Consider the following 18,639-nt stretch of genomic DNA (forward strand, 5'->3'; position numbering starts at 1 on the left):
ATTCGAGGCATCTACCAGAAAAAGGCTATAAGCAGCTTGCATCATATGAGACAAGACTGTGGATCACCAAAGAGGCTGTGGCCTGCTTCTCTTCTTGGGATTGGTGCTAACATTTTGTTTCTGGTGAGAGAAGAAGCAAAGGAGTATTGTATCCCAACAGAGTGAAGCTGTGGTGAGACCAGCATTAGTAGTAGCCAGGCAGTAGCCATTCATGCGACTCCCCTGTTTTCATCATTCTTGGCAAGCTAATTCTTTATTTGCCAGTAGCTACTGCTTGATTTCTTTCTAACTTCAGAATATCTGCCTAAATACTTCATCCTTAAATGTTCAGGGTCTGTGCATTAGTTTCCCCTCAAGTGTTTGGCAGTGTTCTTTGCAGAATTAGACAACTCGAGTGACATTTTTCCTGTAAAAGGAATATATAAGGAAACAGTTCCAGCGGGGGTGTAGCCAGGATTTTCAAATTTGTACTCACAGCTCCCAGACTGCTGCCCCCCCCCCCCCCCCACATCAAGCCACAGCTGAATCAACATGTTGTGGTCCACCCACTCCCTTACAAGCTGCTCTCCTTGTCCCCTTCAGAATTCTGCTCTCTGAACTGAACACTGGCACTTGCTTGCCAGGATGATAATAACTGGCATGATAAAACAATATAGGGACTTCTTGTCAGATTTCACTCTATTGGAGCTTTACCCAGATGCCCATTTATAACTGCTTTTTAATACAGTGTGACACAGCCCCCAGATGTCTAACAAACAAATGCTGACATGACTAGTTTTTAGTAGCAGTGCTACCATGTCTTGCTTAATAGTTCTCCTGCCTTTGTCCAGTTTTCCTGTTCATTCCTGCCTTGGAGACGAGAGCCAGGAACTGTGCAGTCAGACCAAGAATATGCTGTTAGCAATGACTAAGCCTCTGGCCAGTGTTTCAGAACTGACATATCATATATGAAAGGTGTGGTCTGCAAATGACTGAGTTGATACTCTGTATTAACAATACGATGTCTAACACTCGTATTCTAACTGCTGGCAGTTTCCTAGTAACTGGCTTCCACAATTGGCTAAGTAGCTGGTGTCATTCTAGAGAAACCCAGTTTATATAGCCCTGAGACAAGATAATCTATAGCCATGACATTTGCAAGTCAGCCAAACCCAAGTCCTGAAGAATAGACTCCTTTAATAAATTTCCCTCAAATCTCAAGAAAGACAACTAAATTCCACCCCTGCTCTACAACTAAATTCCACCCCTGCTCTTTACTACAGGCAGGACAATTATATAACTTTGATGAACACAGGCTAAAGACCATAACATTATAGACAAAAACACTGGTTGTAGCAATATATTAAGCTGCTCTCTTCTGTAGATTCAGGACTCCACTTCCAGATAGAAAGATTTGGGCAGCTGTACACTCCTGTTTGCCTTAAAACAGATTCCCCCCTTAAGCAAAGTTGTCTTTTTATGTGCTTCATCCTGCCGTGTCAGCAGTCTTATCATAGATGAAATATGCAGGAAAAAAGAAAAAAAAGTTGTATTCTATCTGCTATAACAATCTCAGTATAATATTGACACAGTCATGAATAGGATGCATATCACTATTCAGCAATTATATTCACGGTCCTCCAGTTCATAGGTTCATAGGTTTATACTAGGCTATCTGCCCTAAGGCGTTTATAAGCCTAGCTCAAATTTTTGTGGCTTACGCCACCCCTTATATGAAAAAATACTGTGCCCATTAGTTTGTTGTGCCTCTGTCCAGCAGTGACACAGAGATGATTCCCAGGATAAACCTACGATCTCCCATCCACAGGTCAAGATTTCTCTTGAACAGAGCCAGCGAGGTGCTCTGCCTCACATGGACTGGGATTTTATTCCACAGCATAGGGAGTCTCTGAGTGATAAATTTAATAAATCTATCCCTAAAGCACGTCCTATTTATATCCGTGCTAAGGTTTAAGTCGCTTGCTCTAGTGGTTTTGGTGGATTTGGATTTTTTGAGGTGGAGCATGTCCATTAATTCCGGGTTGGACATGGCCTTGTATGTCAGGCACATGTCACCTCTGAGCAGACGGTATGCAACTGAATAGAGCTGGAGTTTCTTCAATCTGGCAGCATATGACAGATTTTGGAGTCCCTTTATCCTTTTGGTGAGGAACTTTTGGGGTCTCTCCAATTGCTGCAGATGTCGGGTGCGATACATTAAACCTATTAATGCTTTACTCATCACTTACTTGTTACTCCCACATCTAATTCTTGTACTTTGATATACACTATCTTGGGAAATGTACTTTTTGACTATATACATGTACCCTACAAATCACCACTCTCATAAAACATCTACTACAAAAAATACCACACCAGCCTTCAGAAAATTAGGTCAACTTTGTTCAGCTAATCGTGCCGGTCAAAATGGACTAGAATTTAGGTTCTGTTAAAAATACCTTTCAACTTCTTACCTCAAGAATTCTGGGCAAAGTCAGAAATATAACATGAAAAGTTGTTAGACTAACAGGTCCTGCATTAACATGCATTTTTCTGATAGATATATAGTGTGAAACTCAAATATCTGCCATAAGTAATGGCAGTTCTCAGTGATGTGCCAGAACACAAACACACACACACACACACACACACACACACACACACACACACACACACACACACACACACACACACACACACACACACTTTGTGAGAAACAGACCAAAACATGAGGCAAAAATCTTATCATTCTGAAAATCCAGTCACTTCAGAAGTACGACTGAAACAGATCTAGCACAATATTCAGGTGGATTTAAGTAGAAGTAAATTAACATTCATTCCATAATATTTAATGCAGGAAAATGTCCACTTCACTTCAAAGCCCAGACAATCTTTGCAAAAGGGATACTTAATTGTACCTTTGTCGTGTTCAGTTCTCTTAAAAAGGTTCGTACCACATCACGAATAACAAGGATTTGAAATATATCTATACAAGATATCAAATCTAGCTATATAGCAGTACCCTGAGCATTCTGTGTCTTGAAATACATACTTATGACGTCGAAAATTTAAGTGGTGTCTAATTTTGCTAATCTGTTTATAGGTCTATATTACCTTGTGTTTTGGTGGCATCTTTCCATCAAACGGTGGGCGGTGGAGTCAAAATGTAGCGGGCTTACTGCTGCGTATCTGGTGGGTAAATACACTTCAATTTCGCCCTTATGATCAGCATGTTAACGTTCATAGGTAGGTACTAGGCTATCTGCCCAAGGGCATTTATAAGCCTAGCCAGAGTATGTCAGCTTTATTAACTGAGCCACGTGGCAATAAAACACAGTAAATGTGCAGATGACTGTCAATGTTGTGGAAAAAGAATGTCAACCAAATTATCTGTTGTACTATTAAATGAGGCTCACGGGAGATACGATGAAAACATAACAATGTGCTGTGCAACATTCAGAATCAGCAGGCAGCTCTTTAACATCTCACTTTGCAGATTTAAAGATTATATTTGAGTTAAAGAAAGTTGTTCTGAGACAGGGTTGCCACCTTTTCAAATGCCCAAAGTGGAACATTTTTGGTGCAAACATCAGATTTTGCAACACGAAACACACCCACGGCCAGAACAAAGGACAAAACTTCACTTTTTTGCCTAAATAAAACTTTATTCTTGTAGCATTTTAGTTGCTTATTCTGTTTCTTATAACATTTAGACGTTTTAGATACAGAATAACTGTTTTATGCAACTATTACATGAAATATAGGAAATAATTTTGTCCTAAAATCTCAGGACATTTGCCGTTTTTTTCAATTTTTTTGCAGGACACAACTGCCCAAAGATGGACTGTCCCTTGCAGAGTGGGACAGGTGGTAACCCTATTCTGAGAAGTACCTGACAGCATGCACAGTAGCAAGTCAGCATGTAAGAAGTACAGCAAATACATGTGTGATATCATGCGGAAATCAGCATACAGGTTGCTCATCAACCGTTTCCTCACCCGTTTCCACTGTCAGTCATTCAGGACACTCCCACTTCTGTGCAGAACTCAGTGCAAAGTAATTTTCTAATATAAACCCCTATGTATCTCTAATTTATTGTAATTATTTATTAAGTTTAATTCACCACCTTTTCCCCAAGAGTCACACGTTAAGTGGAATTAAGAGGGACAGAGCAAAAACTTGAGTTAATATCAAAGACGTCCCTGAAAATTAGGGACAGCTGAGAGATATGCATGGCACCATAAAGCAAAGATGTAGTTCGGTACTTTTCTAATACAAAGCTATTATTTTAAAAAAAAATTAGGAAGTACGTGTTTTCCTAAAATCTTAGAACATTTGCCAGTTTTTAGTCCCCCCCTCCGCACAGCAGACCAAAGAGAGACAGACAGTAAGTAACACCCCCAGAAAAGTAAACATTGTTAGAGCATCAGGCAGCTTTCCCTCTGACCTAGGAAGTACACACGTACTTCGAATCAAACTACCGGATGTTTTATAAATTAGACGAAAAACGTGCCACTATGTGTTAGAGAGACTAAGTGCAGAAGTAATTCCAGTTGACAAGTATCAGAAATTGGTGGTTAGTAGTAGACTTATGACACTGAGCCTGAAGGGACAAAGCTGTGATAAGCGTGAAACTCATCTGAAAGAGTAAAATCCTGGTCTTTTCGATCTTTAGTTTTCCTGCTGGTAGAGTATATTCCCTGATATATATCCTCCCCCAACAAATATATTGCTTAACACTGCACATTTCAGTAGTAACCACAGCCACTGTAGAGTGAAAATTAACTTTCCCCTGATCCCTACTTAATTACTAATTCATTTTCCATATTTTGGGTGTACAGATGCTGTTGGCTCCTTAATGTGATATACCCGTTGCTTTAACTTGCTTAACTTGAGTCTTTGTGATTTTGAATTATTGCATAGGAACAAAGCAGATGGCGTTACAATTCCTAATTATATAAATGCTTTGGGCATACATTCCACCACTCCATCGATTATTTGTGCACACTGACAATACATGTCGATTCTGGTCTGAAGTATAATCTAGCTGTGACCTGCAACAGTCCCCGTGGATGATTGCAACTTACTTCAATCACACACACACCCTACCTGTCTAAATTTGTGGATGATTGCCTCGTTGCTCGCAGTGATAATCCACACACTTACTTCAATCGTGGATGATTGCCTTCCGATAATCCATTTGTGATCTTGCAGTGATAATCCATTTGCGATTGTTTCCTGCTCGCACAGCCGGACATGATGTGAGCTCACTTCCGACTGGTTGGTATCCTCCTTAAAGGAGCCAACACCCTTTAAAAAGCGTACATTTTTTTTTTTTTCAAAAAAGCTGCCCCCCATTCTAAAAAAGTTCTACTGAAATCAGTACAGTGCGTATGCCTCCCAACGTCCCTGAGTTCCAGTACTTAGTAATAATGACCATCCCTGCTGGCATGTCTAAAGGTCAGTTCCCTGTGCTTTCTCCTATTAACCTGGTGAACTTGGGCATTCTGAGACAGTGTAGCAGCTGCCTGATGTACACAGACAACCCACTCCTCTTACCTCCCAACAGTCAGACTTGTGAGAGATGCACTTATATATCCAAACTGGAAGCCATGCACTCTCAAGCCAAGACCGGAATAGCTGGTCAAGAGGAGAAGTTCAACACCTGTACAACACCACATGCAACACATAGCCCTCGAAAACACTCACCATCACAGCTCTCACATAAAAACACAAACCACACTCCCACCTTCATGGAGGCTCTTAATAGAAATCTACCCAAACAACAGAGCTTTCCAAGGCAGAAACACACTCAACCACCTCAACACAGCACAAACCACAAGACACATAGTTCATCTACACAGTGTGCCTCTCAACCAAAGCCCCTAAGGCAAAAGATCTTGCCCAATACACTAATCATAGGTGAATCAATAGTGAGGCACACTGATGTCCCACTCACTAGGTTGAATAAGGAGAATGTAACAGTCAGCTGTCTATCAGGTGCGATTATCCGACACATAACACATGCACTCAGGTCACTCCACAATAAGTACAAGTATGACTTTGTCACTGTTCATGAGGGTGTGAATGACCCGAAACACACCTCCCTACATGAAAAGAGACATGGATGAGCTCTTGTATTATGTGGCCTAGCAGGTATGACCCTAACCTTGAGCAGCATCCTACCATCACCCAGAATGATACCTCAGTACACGCAGAAAATGGCTGACTTCAACAATTGGCTAGGTTTCTGGTGTCATTCTAAGGAGATCCAGTATTTGCTTGGGATGACATGATTGACAGATCTCGATGCTTTGCCAGAGATGCCCTGCATCTGTCACCCTTGGCTTTTCAGATACTGGCTGAGGCTCTAGCCATCCCTATAGTGCCATTTTATGCAATGTTCCAAAGACCAAATTACCACTGTAACAGTTATAAATAAATGCAATCTGAAGGTCATGCTGCTCAATGTCAGAAGTCTAAATCTCAAAATGCACTTGCTCGAAGCACTCCTCAGAATGGAGAACATCAACATTTGTGCTGTAACTGAGACCTGGTCTAAAGCAGCAGAAAGCACCAGGCTATAACTCATTCCACACCTTTCGGCCCCAGAACATGGACCAAAGCTCTAAAGGTGGTGGTATCTCTTTATTCATAAAGGATATGCACAACTCCAAACTAGTAGTCCAACATAATGTATCTGAGAAACTTCAGGTACAACTAACATTGGGTAAGACGGCAATTCAGGTCGTAGCCTGCTATAGGTTCCCAACCATGTCCCCAGATTCTCACTCCACATTCCTAAGCACCCTGGAAACTATTAGGTTCCAACTCAACACTCTCATACTAGGTGACTTTTACTACCCCTCCATCAACTGGGAAAACTACTCATGTACCAATATACTGGCCCAATGCTTCCTGGAATTCATCATTCCTAATGCCATGGACCCCCCCCCCCCCCCACACTAGAGGAAGCAACATCCTTGACCTTGTTGTTACTAACATGGGCAACCATTGCTCTACACCAATAGTCAATTCCTCCCTGATTAGATCTGACCACAAACTAATCACCATGGAAATCCACATCACACCCACACCCCACGCAAAGGTAAACACCATGAAAAACTTCTCCAAAGCTGACTTTGGGCTCCTAAAACAGAGGTGGCAAACTTCATGGCACCCATGTCAATGGAAAATAGATGCATGACTGTCGAATCATACACAAATGCACTATACAAACACGTATATAAATGCATGGAACTAGCCATACCCAACAGACTCAAGACACTCTCCTCCAGAAAAAGGAAGCCAATCTGGTAGTTTCCTGCCATTAATAAACTCTACAATGGAAGGAAGAAACTGTTGCAGAAAAAGATGAAATCCCAAGACTGGAAAAACTCCCTTATCCCTCATCAAAACCTCTAAAGCCAGCTATGAAGGCAGAATTGCAGCAGACACTAAAAACACCCACAAAACCTTCTATAGTTATGTCAAGAATCTCCACGGAAATACATAGGTTTACTCTGAGTTACTGCACAATGGTACCACCTATACTGAGCCAACATATATTGCCAACATACTGGCCGACAGATTCAGTGCCAACTTTACCCCTGTCTCCCCCCTAAAGGACCAATCACAATATCGGAGAAATGCCAGGCACACAGCATTACTGCAGCACAGGTTAAATCTACATTGTCCAAGGCCAAGAATACAGCTTCCATGGGACCCAACATTATCCCTTGATGTGTTCTACATGAACTACAAAGTTAACTGGCATCATATCTGTGTGCCCTGTTCAATCACAGCCTCACCGCAGGCTTTGTCCCTACCGAATGGTGCACTGCTACAGTCATCCCTTTCCATAAAGGGGAGTGAATACAGACCCTGGGAATTATCTCCCCATTAGCCTGATGAGTCTGATATGTAAGGCTATGGAATGTGGGAGGGTGGCCTAATGGTTAAGGTATTTGCCTTTGACTGTATTTGTAGCATTTGACTGTATTTGTAGCAAATTCTTCTGTGTAAGCTGTAGTAGCTGATTCATAGCATTTATAAGTGTTTGCTGTACCTGTTTCTGCCTGTTTTGTGAAAAAAAAAAGAAAAAAAAGAAAAAAAATATATCTTGTTTTTCCTGCTTTACTAGTTTAGTCCATTTTCAGAGTTGCTGATTCCTGGGCTTTGGTTGTAGTTCCTGTGTACTGTTTCCTTGCCTTATTTGGGGGAAGGGAAGCTACCTTGCTTTCCTGCTTTACTAGTTTAGTCCAGTTTCAGAGTTGCTGATTCCTGGGCTTTGGTTGTAGTTCCGGTGTACTGTTTCCTTGCCTTATTTGGGGGAAGGGAGGCTACCTTGCTTACCAGTGGGAGTGGGAAGCATTGAGCTGCCTTTTGTCCAGTTTTGTGAGGTTTCAGCCAGTAACTAGTAGTTTATTGGTCGTTTTGGGGCAGTTTCTAGCTTTTTCCAGCCCCCTGGTATAAAACTTTCAGCTTGTACCTACTCAGCACAGACTCCACGTGGGCCAGCAGAGTAATCCAGGCTGCAGAGAGCTGAATAAGCGACTTTTCTTGATACTAAGTATAATTATTGTTGCTTTCCACATCTGGATACCTAGCGCCTGTATTTCGCCTTTCTGTTACATTGAAGCTGTTTTTACTGCATTTAACTTAATATTGCACTTGGAATCCTTGTTTGTTACTATTTGACTGTATTTGTAGCAAATTCTTCTGTGTAAGCTGTAGTAGCTGATTCATAGCATTTATAAGTGTTTGCTGTACCTGTTTCTGCCTGTTTTGTGAAAAAAAAAAAAAGAAAGAAAAAAAAATATCTCTTGTTTTCCTGCTTTACTAGTTTAGTCCAGTTTCAGAGTTGCTGATTCCTGGGCTTTGGTTGTAGTTCCTGTGTACTGTTTCCTTGCCTTATTTGGGGGAAGGGAAGCTACCTTACTTTCCTGCTTTACTAGTTTAGTCCAGTTTCAGAGTTGCTGATTCCTGGGCTTTGGTTGTAGTGCCTGTGTACTGTTTCCTTGCCTTATTTGGGGAAGGAAGCTACCTTGCTTACCAGTGGGAGGGGGAAGCATTGAGCTGCCTTTTTGTCAGTTTTGTGAGGGTTCAGCCAGTAACTAGTGGTTTATTGGTCGTTTTGGGCCAGTTTCTAGCTTTCCAGCCCCTGGTATAAAACTTTCAGCTTGTACCTACTCAGCACAGACTCCGGGCCAGCAGAGTAATCCAGGCTGCAGAGAGCTGAATAGCGACTTTTCTTGATACTAAGTATATTTTTGTTGCTTTCCACATCTGAATACCTAGCAACTGTATTTAGCCTGCCTTTCTGTTACATTGAAGCTGTTTTACTGCATTTAACTTAATATTGCACTTGGAATCCTTGTTTGTTACTATTTGACTGTATTTGTAGCAAATTCTTCTGTGTAAGCTGTAGTAGCTGATTCATAGCATTTATAAGTGTTTGCTGTACCTGTTTCTGCCTGTTTTGTGAAAAAAAGAAAAAAAAAAATATCTCTTGTTTTCCTGCTTTACTAGTTTAGTCCAGTTTCAGAGTTGCTGATTCCTGAGCTTTGGTTGTAGTTCCTGTGTACTGTTTCCTTGCCTTATTTGGGGAAGGAAGCTACCTTTCCTGCTTTACTAGTTTAGTCCAGTTTCAGAGTTGCTGATTCCTGGGCTTTGGTTGTAGTTCCTGTGTACTGTTCCTTGCCTTATTTGGGGAAGGAGGCTACCTTAACACCAGTGGGAGTGGGAAGCATTGAGCTGCCTTTTGTCCAGTTTTGTGAGGTTTCAGCCAGTAACTAGTAGATTATTGGTCGTTTCGTCCAGTTTCTAGCTTTTCCAGCCCCTGGTATAAAACTTTCAGCTTGTACCTACTCAGCACAGACTCCACGTGGGCCAGCAGAGTAATCCAGGCTGCAGAGAGCTGAATAAGCGACTTTTCTTGATACTAAGTATATTTTTTGTTGCTTTCCACATCTGAATACCTAGCGACTGTATTTCGCCTGCCTTTCTGTTACATTGAAGCTGTTTTTACTGCATTTAACTTAATATTGCACTTGGAATCCTTGTTTGTTACTATTTGACTGTATTTGTAGCAAATTCTTCTGTGTAAGCTGTAGTAGCTGATTCATAGCATTTATAAGTGTTTGCTGTACCTGTTTCTGCCTGTTTTGTGAAAAAAAAAAGAAAAAAAGAAAAAAAAATATCTCTTGTTTTTCCTGCTTTACTAGTTTAGTCCAGTTTCAGAGTTGCTGATTCCTGGGCTTTGGTTGTAGTTCCTGTGTACTGTTTCCTTGCCTTATTTGGGGGAAGGGAAGCTACCTTGCTTTCCTGCTTTACTAGTTTAGTCCAGTTTCAGACTTACTGATTCCTGGGCTTTGGTTGTAGTTCCTGTGTACTGTTTCCTTGCCTTATTTGGGGGAAGGGAGGCTACCTTGCTTACCAGTGGGAGTGGGAAGCATTGAGCTGCCTTTTGTCCAGTTTTGTGAGGTTTCAGCCAGTAACTAGTAGTTTATTGGTCGTTTTGGGCCAGTTTCTAGCTTTTTCCAGCCCCCTGGTATAAAACTTTCAGCTTGTACCTACTCAGCACAGACTCCACGTGGGCTAGCAGAGTAATCCAGGCTGCAGAGAGCTGAATAAGCGACTTTTCTTGATACTAAGTATATTTTTGTTGCTTTCCACATCTGAATACCTAGCAACTGTATTTTGCCTGCCTTTCTGTTACATTGAAGCTGTTTTTACTGCATTTAACTTAATATTGCACTTGGAATCCTTGTTTGTTACTATTTGACTGTATTTGTAGCAAATTCTTCTGTGTAAGCTGTAGTAGCTGATTCATAGCATTTATAAGTGTTTGCTGTACCTGTTTCTGCCTGTTTTGTGAAAAAAAAAGAAAAAAAATATCTCTTGTTTTTCCTGCTTTACTAGTTTAGTCCAGTTTCAGAGTTGCTGATTCCTGGGCTTTGGTTGTAGTTCCTGTGTACTGTTTCCTTGCCTTATTTGGGGGAAGGGAAGCTACCTTGCTTTCCTGCTTTACTAGTTTAGTCCAGTTTCAGAGTTGCTGATTCCTGGGCTTTGGTTGTAGTTCCTGTGTACTGTTTCCTTGCCTTATTTGGGGGAAAGGAGGCTACCTTGCTTACCAGTGGGAGTGGGAAGCATTGAGCTGCCTTTGTCCAGTTTTGTGAGGTTTCAGCCAGTAACTAGTAGTTTATTGGTCGTTTTGGGCCAGTTTCTAGCTGTTTCCAGCCCTCTGGTATAAAACTTTCAGCTTGTACCTACTCAGCACAGACTCCACGTGGGCCAGCAGAGTAATCCAGGCTGCAGAGAGCTGAATAAGCGACTTTTCTTGATACTAAGTATATTTTTGTTGCTTTCCACATCTGAATACCTAGCAACTGTATTTCGCCTGCCTTTCTGTTACATTGAAGCTGTTTTTACTGCATTTAACTTAATATTGCACTTGGAATCCTTGTTTGTTACTATTTGACTGTATTTGTAGCAAATTCTTCTGTGTAAGCTGTAGTAGCTGATTCATAGCATTTATAAGTGTTTGCTGTACCTGTTTCTGCCTGTTTTGTGAAAAAAAGAAAAAAAAGAAAAAATATCTCTTGTTTTTCCTGCTTTACTAGTTTAGTCCAGTTTCAGAGTTGCTGATTCCTGGGCTTTGGTTGTAGTTCCTGTGTACGGTTTCCTTGCCTTATTTGGAGGAAGGGAAGCTACCTTGCTTTCCTGCTTTACTAGTTTAGTCCAGTTTCAGAGTTGCTGATTCCTGGGCTTTGGTTGTAGTTCCGGTGTACTGTTTCCTTGCCTTATTTGGGGGAAGGGGAGCTACCTTGCTTACCAGTGGGAGTGGGAAGCATTGAGCTGCCTTTTGTCCAGTTTTGTGAGGTTTCAGCCAGTAACTAGTAGTTTATTGGTCGTTTTGGGCCAGTTTCTAGCTTTTTCCAGCCCCCTGGTATAAAACTTTCAGCTTGTACCTACTCAGCACAGACTCCACGTGGGCCAGCAGAGTAATCCAGGCTGCAGAGAGCTGAATAAGCGACTTTTCTTGATACTAAGTATATTTTTTTGTTGCTTTCCACATCTGAATACCTAGCAACTGTATTTCGCCTGCCTTTCTGTTACATTGAAGCTGTTTCTACTGCATTTAACTTAATATTGCACTTGGAATCCTTGTTTGTTACTATTTGACTGTATTTGTAGCAAATTCTTCTGTGTAAGCTGTAGTAGCTGATTCATAGCATTTATAAGTGTTTGCTGTACCTGTTTCTGCCTGTTTTGTGAAAAAAAAGAAAAAAAAAAAAAAATATCTCTTGTTTTTCCTGCTTTACTAGTTTAGTCCAGTTTCAGAGTTGCTGATTCCTGGGCTTTGGTTGTAGTTCCTGTGTACTGTTTCCTTGCCTTATTTGGGGGAAGGAAGCTACCTTGCTTTCCTGCTTTACTAGTTTAGTCCAGTTTCAGAGTTGCTGATTCCTGGGCTTTGGTAGTTCCTGTGTACTGTTTCCTTGCCTTATTTGGGGGAAGGGAGGCTACCTTGCTTACCAGTGGGAGTGGGAAGCATTGAGCTGCCTTTTGTCCAGTTTTGTGAAGTTTCAGCCAGTAACTAGTAGTTTATTGGTCGTTTTGGGCCAGTTTCTAGCTTTTTCCAGCCCCCTGGTATAAGCAGCTAAACGCGTTAGCGCGATTTAAACGATTTAGCGGAGCTGCCACTGTTGCACACTAGGGCAGTGCCGGTTAAGCAGGTTTAAACTATTCGGGCTACCTAAAGTCCACTCTTCAAATTTTCCCTTAAAACTACCTTCCTCGAACTATACTACTGATCAAGTCAGCGTATCCTATAACTAAAAAGATCAACTCTACTTGACTCCAAGTAGACTATTCTCTATCTATTAAACCTAGCACTTGCTCCTACAGTACTTATTACCTTTATACGGCACTCTTGTCATAGATAGTACCCCAAAAAGGCAACCCCCCATTTCTCAGTCACCCATGTCCTCTGGAATCTTTTTTTAAAGTTTTTCGTCTACCCTTCTAGCATGTCGAGGGATCAGTTGCTAGTGTCCTCTCCTGCTCAGCTGGTGAACCTGGGAATATTGAGGCAATGTTTCAATTGCCTCATGTACCTGAACAACCCTTTCCTCCTCCCACAAAACACAAATACATGCGAGAGATGCAACTATACGGCCAAACTGGAGGCTGAGCTCTCTCAACATAGGACTGGCAAGACCAGTCAGGAGGAGAAGGTTACCACACACACTATAGACCCAGTCTCACATAGTACCATTACAACCTCAAATCATACACATAAACACACAAAGACATACTCGGAGGCTCTGATCAAAAATCTACCAAAACAGCAGAGGCCACCAAAGCAGACACCCAAACAACCACCACCTCAGAACACACACCCGCAACACATAGACCTCACAGTCAGAGTGTCAAACAGTCACAGCCCTTAAGGCCAAACACAATGCCAGACACACTAGTCATTGGTGACTCCATAGTCAGACACACTGATGTCCCGCTCACCAGACTGAGTAAGGAGAAGGTCACAGTAAGCTGCCTGTCGGGCGCTAGAATCCGCCACATAACGCAAGCACTCAGGTCTCTCAACAGCAGGTACAAATATGACTCAGTCATTGTCCACGCTGGTGTAAACGACCTGAGGCGTACCTCCTTGGACTACATGAAAAGAGACATTGAGGAGCTCTCTGATTATGTAGCCCAGGCAGGTATGACCCTGACCTTGAGCAGTATCCTACCTTCACCAAGAATGATGCCACAATACAGAGATAAGATGATCAGCTTTAACAATTGGCTTAAACACTGGTGTCATTCAAAGGGATCCAGTATCTGTCTGCCTGGGATGACATGCTGGACAAGCCACGCTGCCCATGAGGGACGGCTTGCACCTGTCACCCTGGGATTCCGGATATTGGCAAAGGCTCTTGCCACCCCATAGTGCCTTTTTAGGCAAGGCTCAAATTCTAAACCTACCACCCTAGAACACAAAAAGGAAAAAATCTAAGGGTAATGCTGCTCAATGCCAGAAGTCTAAATCTCAAAATGCACGCACTCGAGGCCCTTCTCAGTATGGAGAACATCGATGTCTGTGCTGTGACAGAAACCTGGTTCAAGGCTCCTGAGAGCACCCCAGCGCTATCAGGTTTTACCTCATATCATGCGTTCCGGCCCCAAAATCCGGACAATACCAAGAAAGGAGGGGGGGGTATCCATATTCATCAAGGACACCCACACCTCAAGACTGGTGGCAACGCGCGATGCATCGGAGACCATCCAGGTGCAATTAACCATAGGCAAGACTGCTCTGCAAATTGTAGCATGTTACAGGCCACCCTCACAAACTCAGGAAACTCACATGGCCTTCCTGTAAACACTAGAGGGGATAAATGTATCACCAAACACCATCATACTAGGTGACTTCAATTACCCTAATATAGACTGGGAACACTACTCAAGCCCAAACACCCTAGCCCAAAAGTTCCTGGAATTCATAAACTCAAATTCCATGGAACAACTAGTCACCATCCCACAAGAGGAGATAACATACTTGATCTCATCATCACGAACATGGGAGCACAATGTTCAACACCGAAGTATACCCCTCACTGGTGAGATCAGATCACAAACTAATCTCGCTGGAGGTCCTCATCCCACCCCACCTGAAATAAAAAGACCACAGTAAAGAACTTCTCAAAAGCCGACTTCACACTTCTAAAGACTAGTGTGGTCTCCTTTCAGGCCCGAGCCGGCGGAAAACAATACTCAAGCCGCTGAATCACTTACAAACGCCTTCTACCAGCACCTGCAGGACTGCATGGATAAGGCAATCCCAAGCAAAACAAAGACTCTTTGTACCAAAGGCAAGCGTCCAGTCTGGTGGACCCCAGCCATAAACAAACTCTACAACAAAAGGAGGAAGCTACTACAAGATAGAGCAAAATCCTTAAAAGGTAAGACACCCTTGATCACTATAAGTAAAAACTAAGAGCTCTCATAAAATCATCCAAAGCAAATTTCGAGAGAAAAATAGCTAAAGACTCAAAAGACAATCATAAGGCCTTCTTTAGCTATGTTAGAAACCTAGGAGGAAACTCCCAGATATGCTCAGAACTAGTTCAAAATGATGTGAAGATTACTGATCCTACAGACATTGCCAACATACTGGCTGACAGGTTCAGTGCAAACTTCTCCCCCTCCCCCAACAGGAGAGATATCTATACCAAATGAGTGCAGCCCCCAAACATCTCCAGCGCCCAAGTGAGAACTGCTCTCCAAAGCAAAAACACAGCATCCATGGGACCCGATGGTGTCCCCGGCTGTGTGCTCCACTTAACTCAATGAGGAATTAAACCCACAGCTAGGACAGCTGTTTAATCAAAGTCTTACCTCTGGATACGTGCCAGGAGAGTGGCGACTGCAACTGTGGTCCCACTTCACAAAGGCGGTGCCTGCACAGACCCTGGAAATTACCGCCCATTAGCTTGACAAGCCTTATCTGCAAAGCCATGGAGAGGATCATAATGGACCTCATAAATAAAGACATAGGAATTTGCAGACTTTGGATCCAACCCAGTTTGGCTTTGTCAAAGGCAGATCATGCCTTTTAAACTTGGTTGACTTTTGAAACAGTCACCAAAGCCATTGATGAGGGAAAGGCAGTCCATACAGCCTACCTCGATCTGGCTAAGGCCTTCGATACAATACCCCACTCGGGTATCATTGAAAAACTCATCAGCTTAAATGTTAACCCATACATCACAAGATGGGTTGCAAACTGGCTGAGTGACAGAACCCACAGGGTCAGAGTTGCTGGCGCCATGTCAGACTCAAAGCCTGTCACAAGTGGTGTCCCACAGGGCTCAGTCCTGGGCCCACTCTTGTTTGGCATCTACTTTTCGAAGTACAAGCAAACACAGGAGGGTTATGGCTGACAAAGTTTGCAGATGACTGCAAACTGGGCGCCATAGTAGAAAACACATCTGACACAGATATCCTTCAGAAGGGTCTCACAGAAATGGATAACTGGTGCCAGAGCCACGGCCTAAAGTTAAATGCCAAAAATGCATAGTCATACCCTTCAGGAAAAACAAGGTTACCCCTAGCTACCAAATAGGTGGCAATCCACTGAGCACAGAAGAAGTTATCAGGGACCTGGGGACCCAGGTTGATAGTAGTCTGTCATTCGACACCCATGTAGCTAAAGTAGTTAGGAAGTCCTTCTACATTGCCCACCTTATCATGAAGGGATTCTCATCTAGATCAAGGGAGGTCATAGTCTCCCTTTACTCATCACTCATCAGACCAATGATTGAGTACAATGCCCCATTCGAATGTATCTGACCCGACACTTGCAGCAGCTGGAGAGGCCACAAAAGTTCCTCACCAAAAGGATAAAGGGTCTCAAAAATCTGTCCTATGCTGCCCGACTGAAAGAACTCCAGCTCTATTCAGTCGCTTACCGCTTGCTCAGAGGTGACCTTTGCCTAACATACAAGGCCATGTCAAACCCAGATTTGATGAATATGCTTCACCTCAAAAAATCTAGATCCATCAGAGCCACAAGGCCGGGAGACTTAAACCTCGACACGGCTATTAATAGGACGTGCTGGAGGCATAGATTCATCACCCAAAGACTCGCTATGCTGTGGAACAAAATCCCGGTACATGTGAGGCAGAGCACCTCGCTGGCCTTGTTCAAGAGAAATCTTGACCAATGGATGGGAGATCGCAGATATACTCCAGGAATTACCTCAGTGTCACTGCTCGACAGAGGCACAGCAAAATAATGGGTATAGTTCCCCATACTAAAGGGGTGGCGTAAGCCACAAAACAATGGGCTAGGCTTATAAATGCCCTCGGGCAGATAGCCTAGTATGAACCTATGAACCTATGAACCTATCATCATGGACCTAATTAACAAGGATAGAGGGAATCTCCAAACTCTAGATCTCACGCAATTTGGTTTGTGAAAGGTAGCTCATGTCTGCTCAACCTGGCTGATATCTTTGAATCAGTCACCAGAGCTGTGGATGAAGGAAAGGTAGTTCATACAGCCTATTTCGATCTGGCCAAGGCCTTTGATACCATTCCCCATTCAGAAGTTATTGATAAACTCACCAAACTAGGCATCGACCCCTATATCACTAGGTGGGTTGCAAACTGGCTCACAGCTAGAACCCACAGTGTGAAAGTAATGGACTCCAAGTCAGACTGCTGACCAGTCACGAGTGGAGTCCCACAGGGATCAGTCCTGGTTCCTTTCCTGTTTGGTATCCACTTCTCAGAAGTCCAGGCCAACACAGAGGGACTCTGGCTGACCATGTTAGCAGACAACTGCAAGCTGGGAGCCATTATTAACTCCCCAAGTGATGTAGACATCCTACAGAAAGGCCTCACTGAGACCAATGGCTGGTGTCAAAACCATGGCCTCAAGCTTAATGCCAAAAAATGCGTTGTCATCCCCTTTGGGAAAAACTCAGTTCCTACTAATTATCACATCGATGGGAGCCCACTGAGCACTGAAGACATTATAAGAGATCTGGGGACACAGGTTGACTGCAACCTCTCCTTCAACAACAACATTGCCACTGTGGTCAGAAAGTCCTTCTATGCGGCACATCTCATTACCAAGGGTTTTGAATCCAGGAATAAAGAGGTCATCATCTCTCTCTACTCTTCCCTCATTAGGCCAGTCATCAAGTATAATGCCCCATATGGCATGTACCTCACTAGACACATGCAACAGTTGTTAAGACCACAAAATTACCTCAGGAAAAGGATCTTAGGCTTTAAACACATGTCCCACATGGACAGACTCAAAAAACTCGAGCTATTCTCTGTCTCATATAATTTACTAAGAGGTGATCTCAGCTTGACTTAAATGCCGTGTCTGACCCAGCTCTGTTAGAAATGCTACATCAAAAGAAATCACAATCCCTTCACACTACATTCTCCAGAGACCCCAACCTTATTACCACAAACAACAGAACATGCTGGAGGGACAGGTTCATAACCCAGAGTCTGCCCATGCTCTGGAATAGACTTCCCATACATGTCAAGCAGAGCACCTCGCTGGCCCTCTTCAAGAGAAATCTTGATGAGTGGATGGGAAATAGAAAGTTCACCCTGCTTGCTAGAGGCACTGGGAACTAATGTTGGGCAGCATGATGCCAGGGCACTTCTATGGGCAAAGCATGTAAAGGCTCCAGAGCCATTCACCTACTACACACCTATGAACCTATGAACCCCTGAAGGAGTAGCAGGCAGAGATGGACATTACCATCTCTAGGGGAAGGATGGTCCTGTGTGTGTCTCGGCCAATTATCCCTGTTGGAAGCTGGTGGTGTCACTGTCAGGGCTTATATGTCAAGGGGAGCATGGTAAGGACATATCTGAGTTGACATGGAGGCAGGGCAAAATATCCTTAGCCCCCATTGCATGCCTGCCCATAGACTTTACTACAGGATCCATGATGAAGGGGGAGACAATGAGTTAGGTCATCAAAGAACCTCTCTGGTGGATGTTGATGGCCAGACCCCCAGGACACCCTTATGTTCTGTGCCAGCCCCACCACTGTTGGAGGTAAACTGGGGACATAGGAAGTGGCTGGTAGACCCAGTGTTGGATGTGGGGGCACTAGGT

Source organism: Protopterus annectens, chromosome 1.part0 (genome assembly GCF_019279795.1).
Source record: "Protopterus annectens isolate FY-2018-M chromosome 1.part0, PAN1.0, whole genome shotgun sequence".
Classification (NCBI taxonomy): domain Eukaryota; kingdom Metazoa; phylum Chordata; order Ceratodontiformes; family Protopteridae; genus Protopterus; species Protopterus annectens.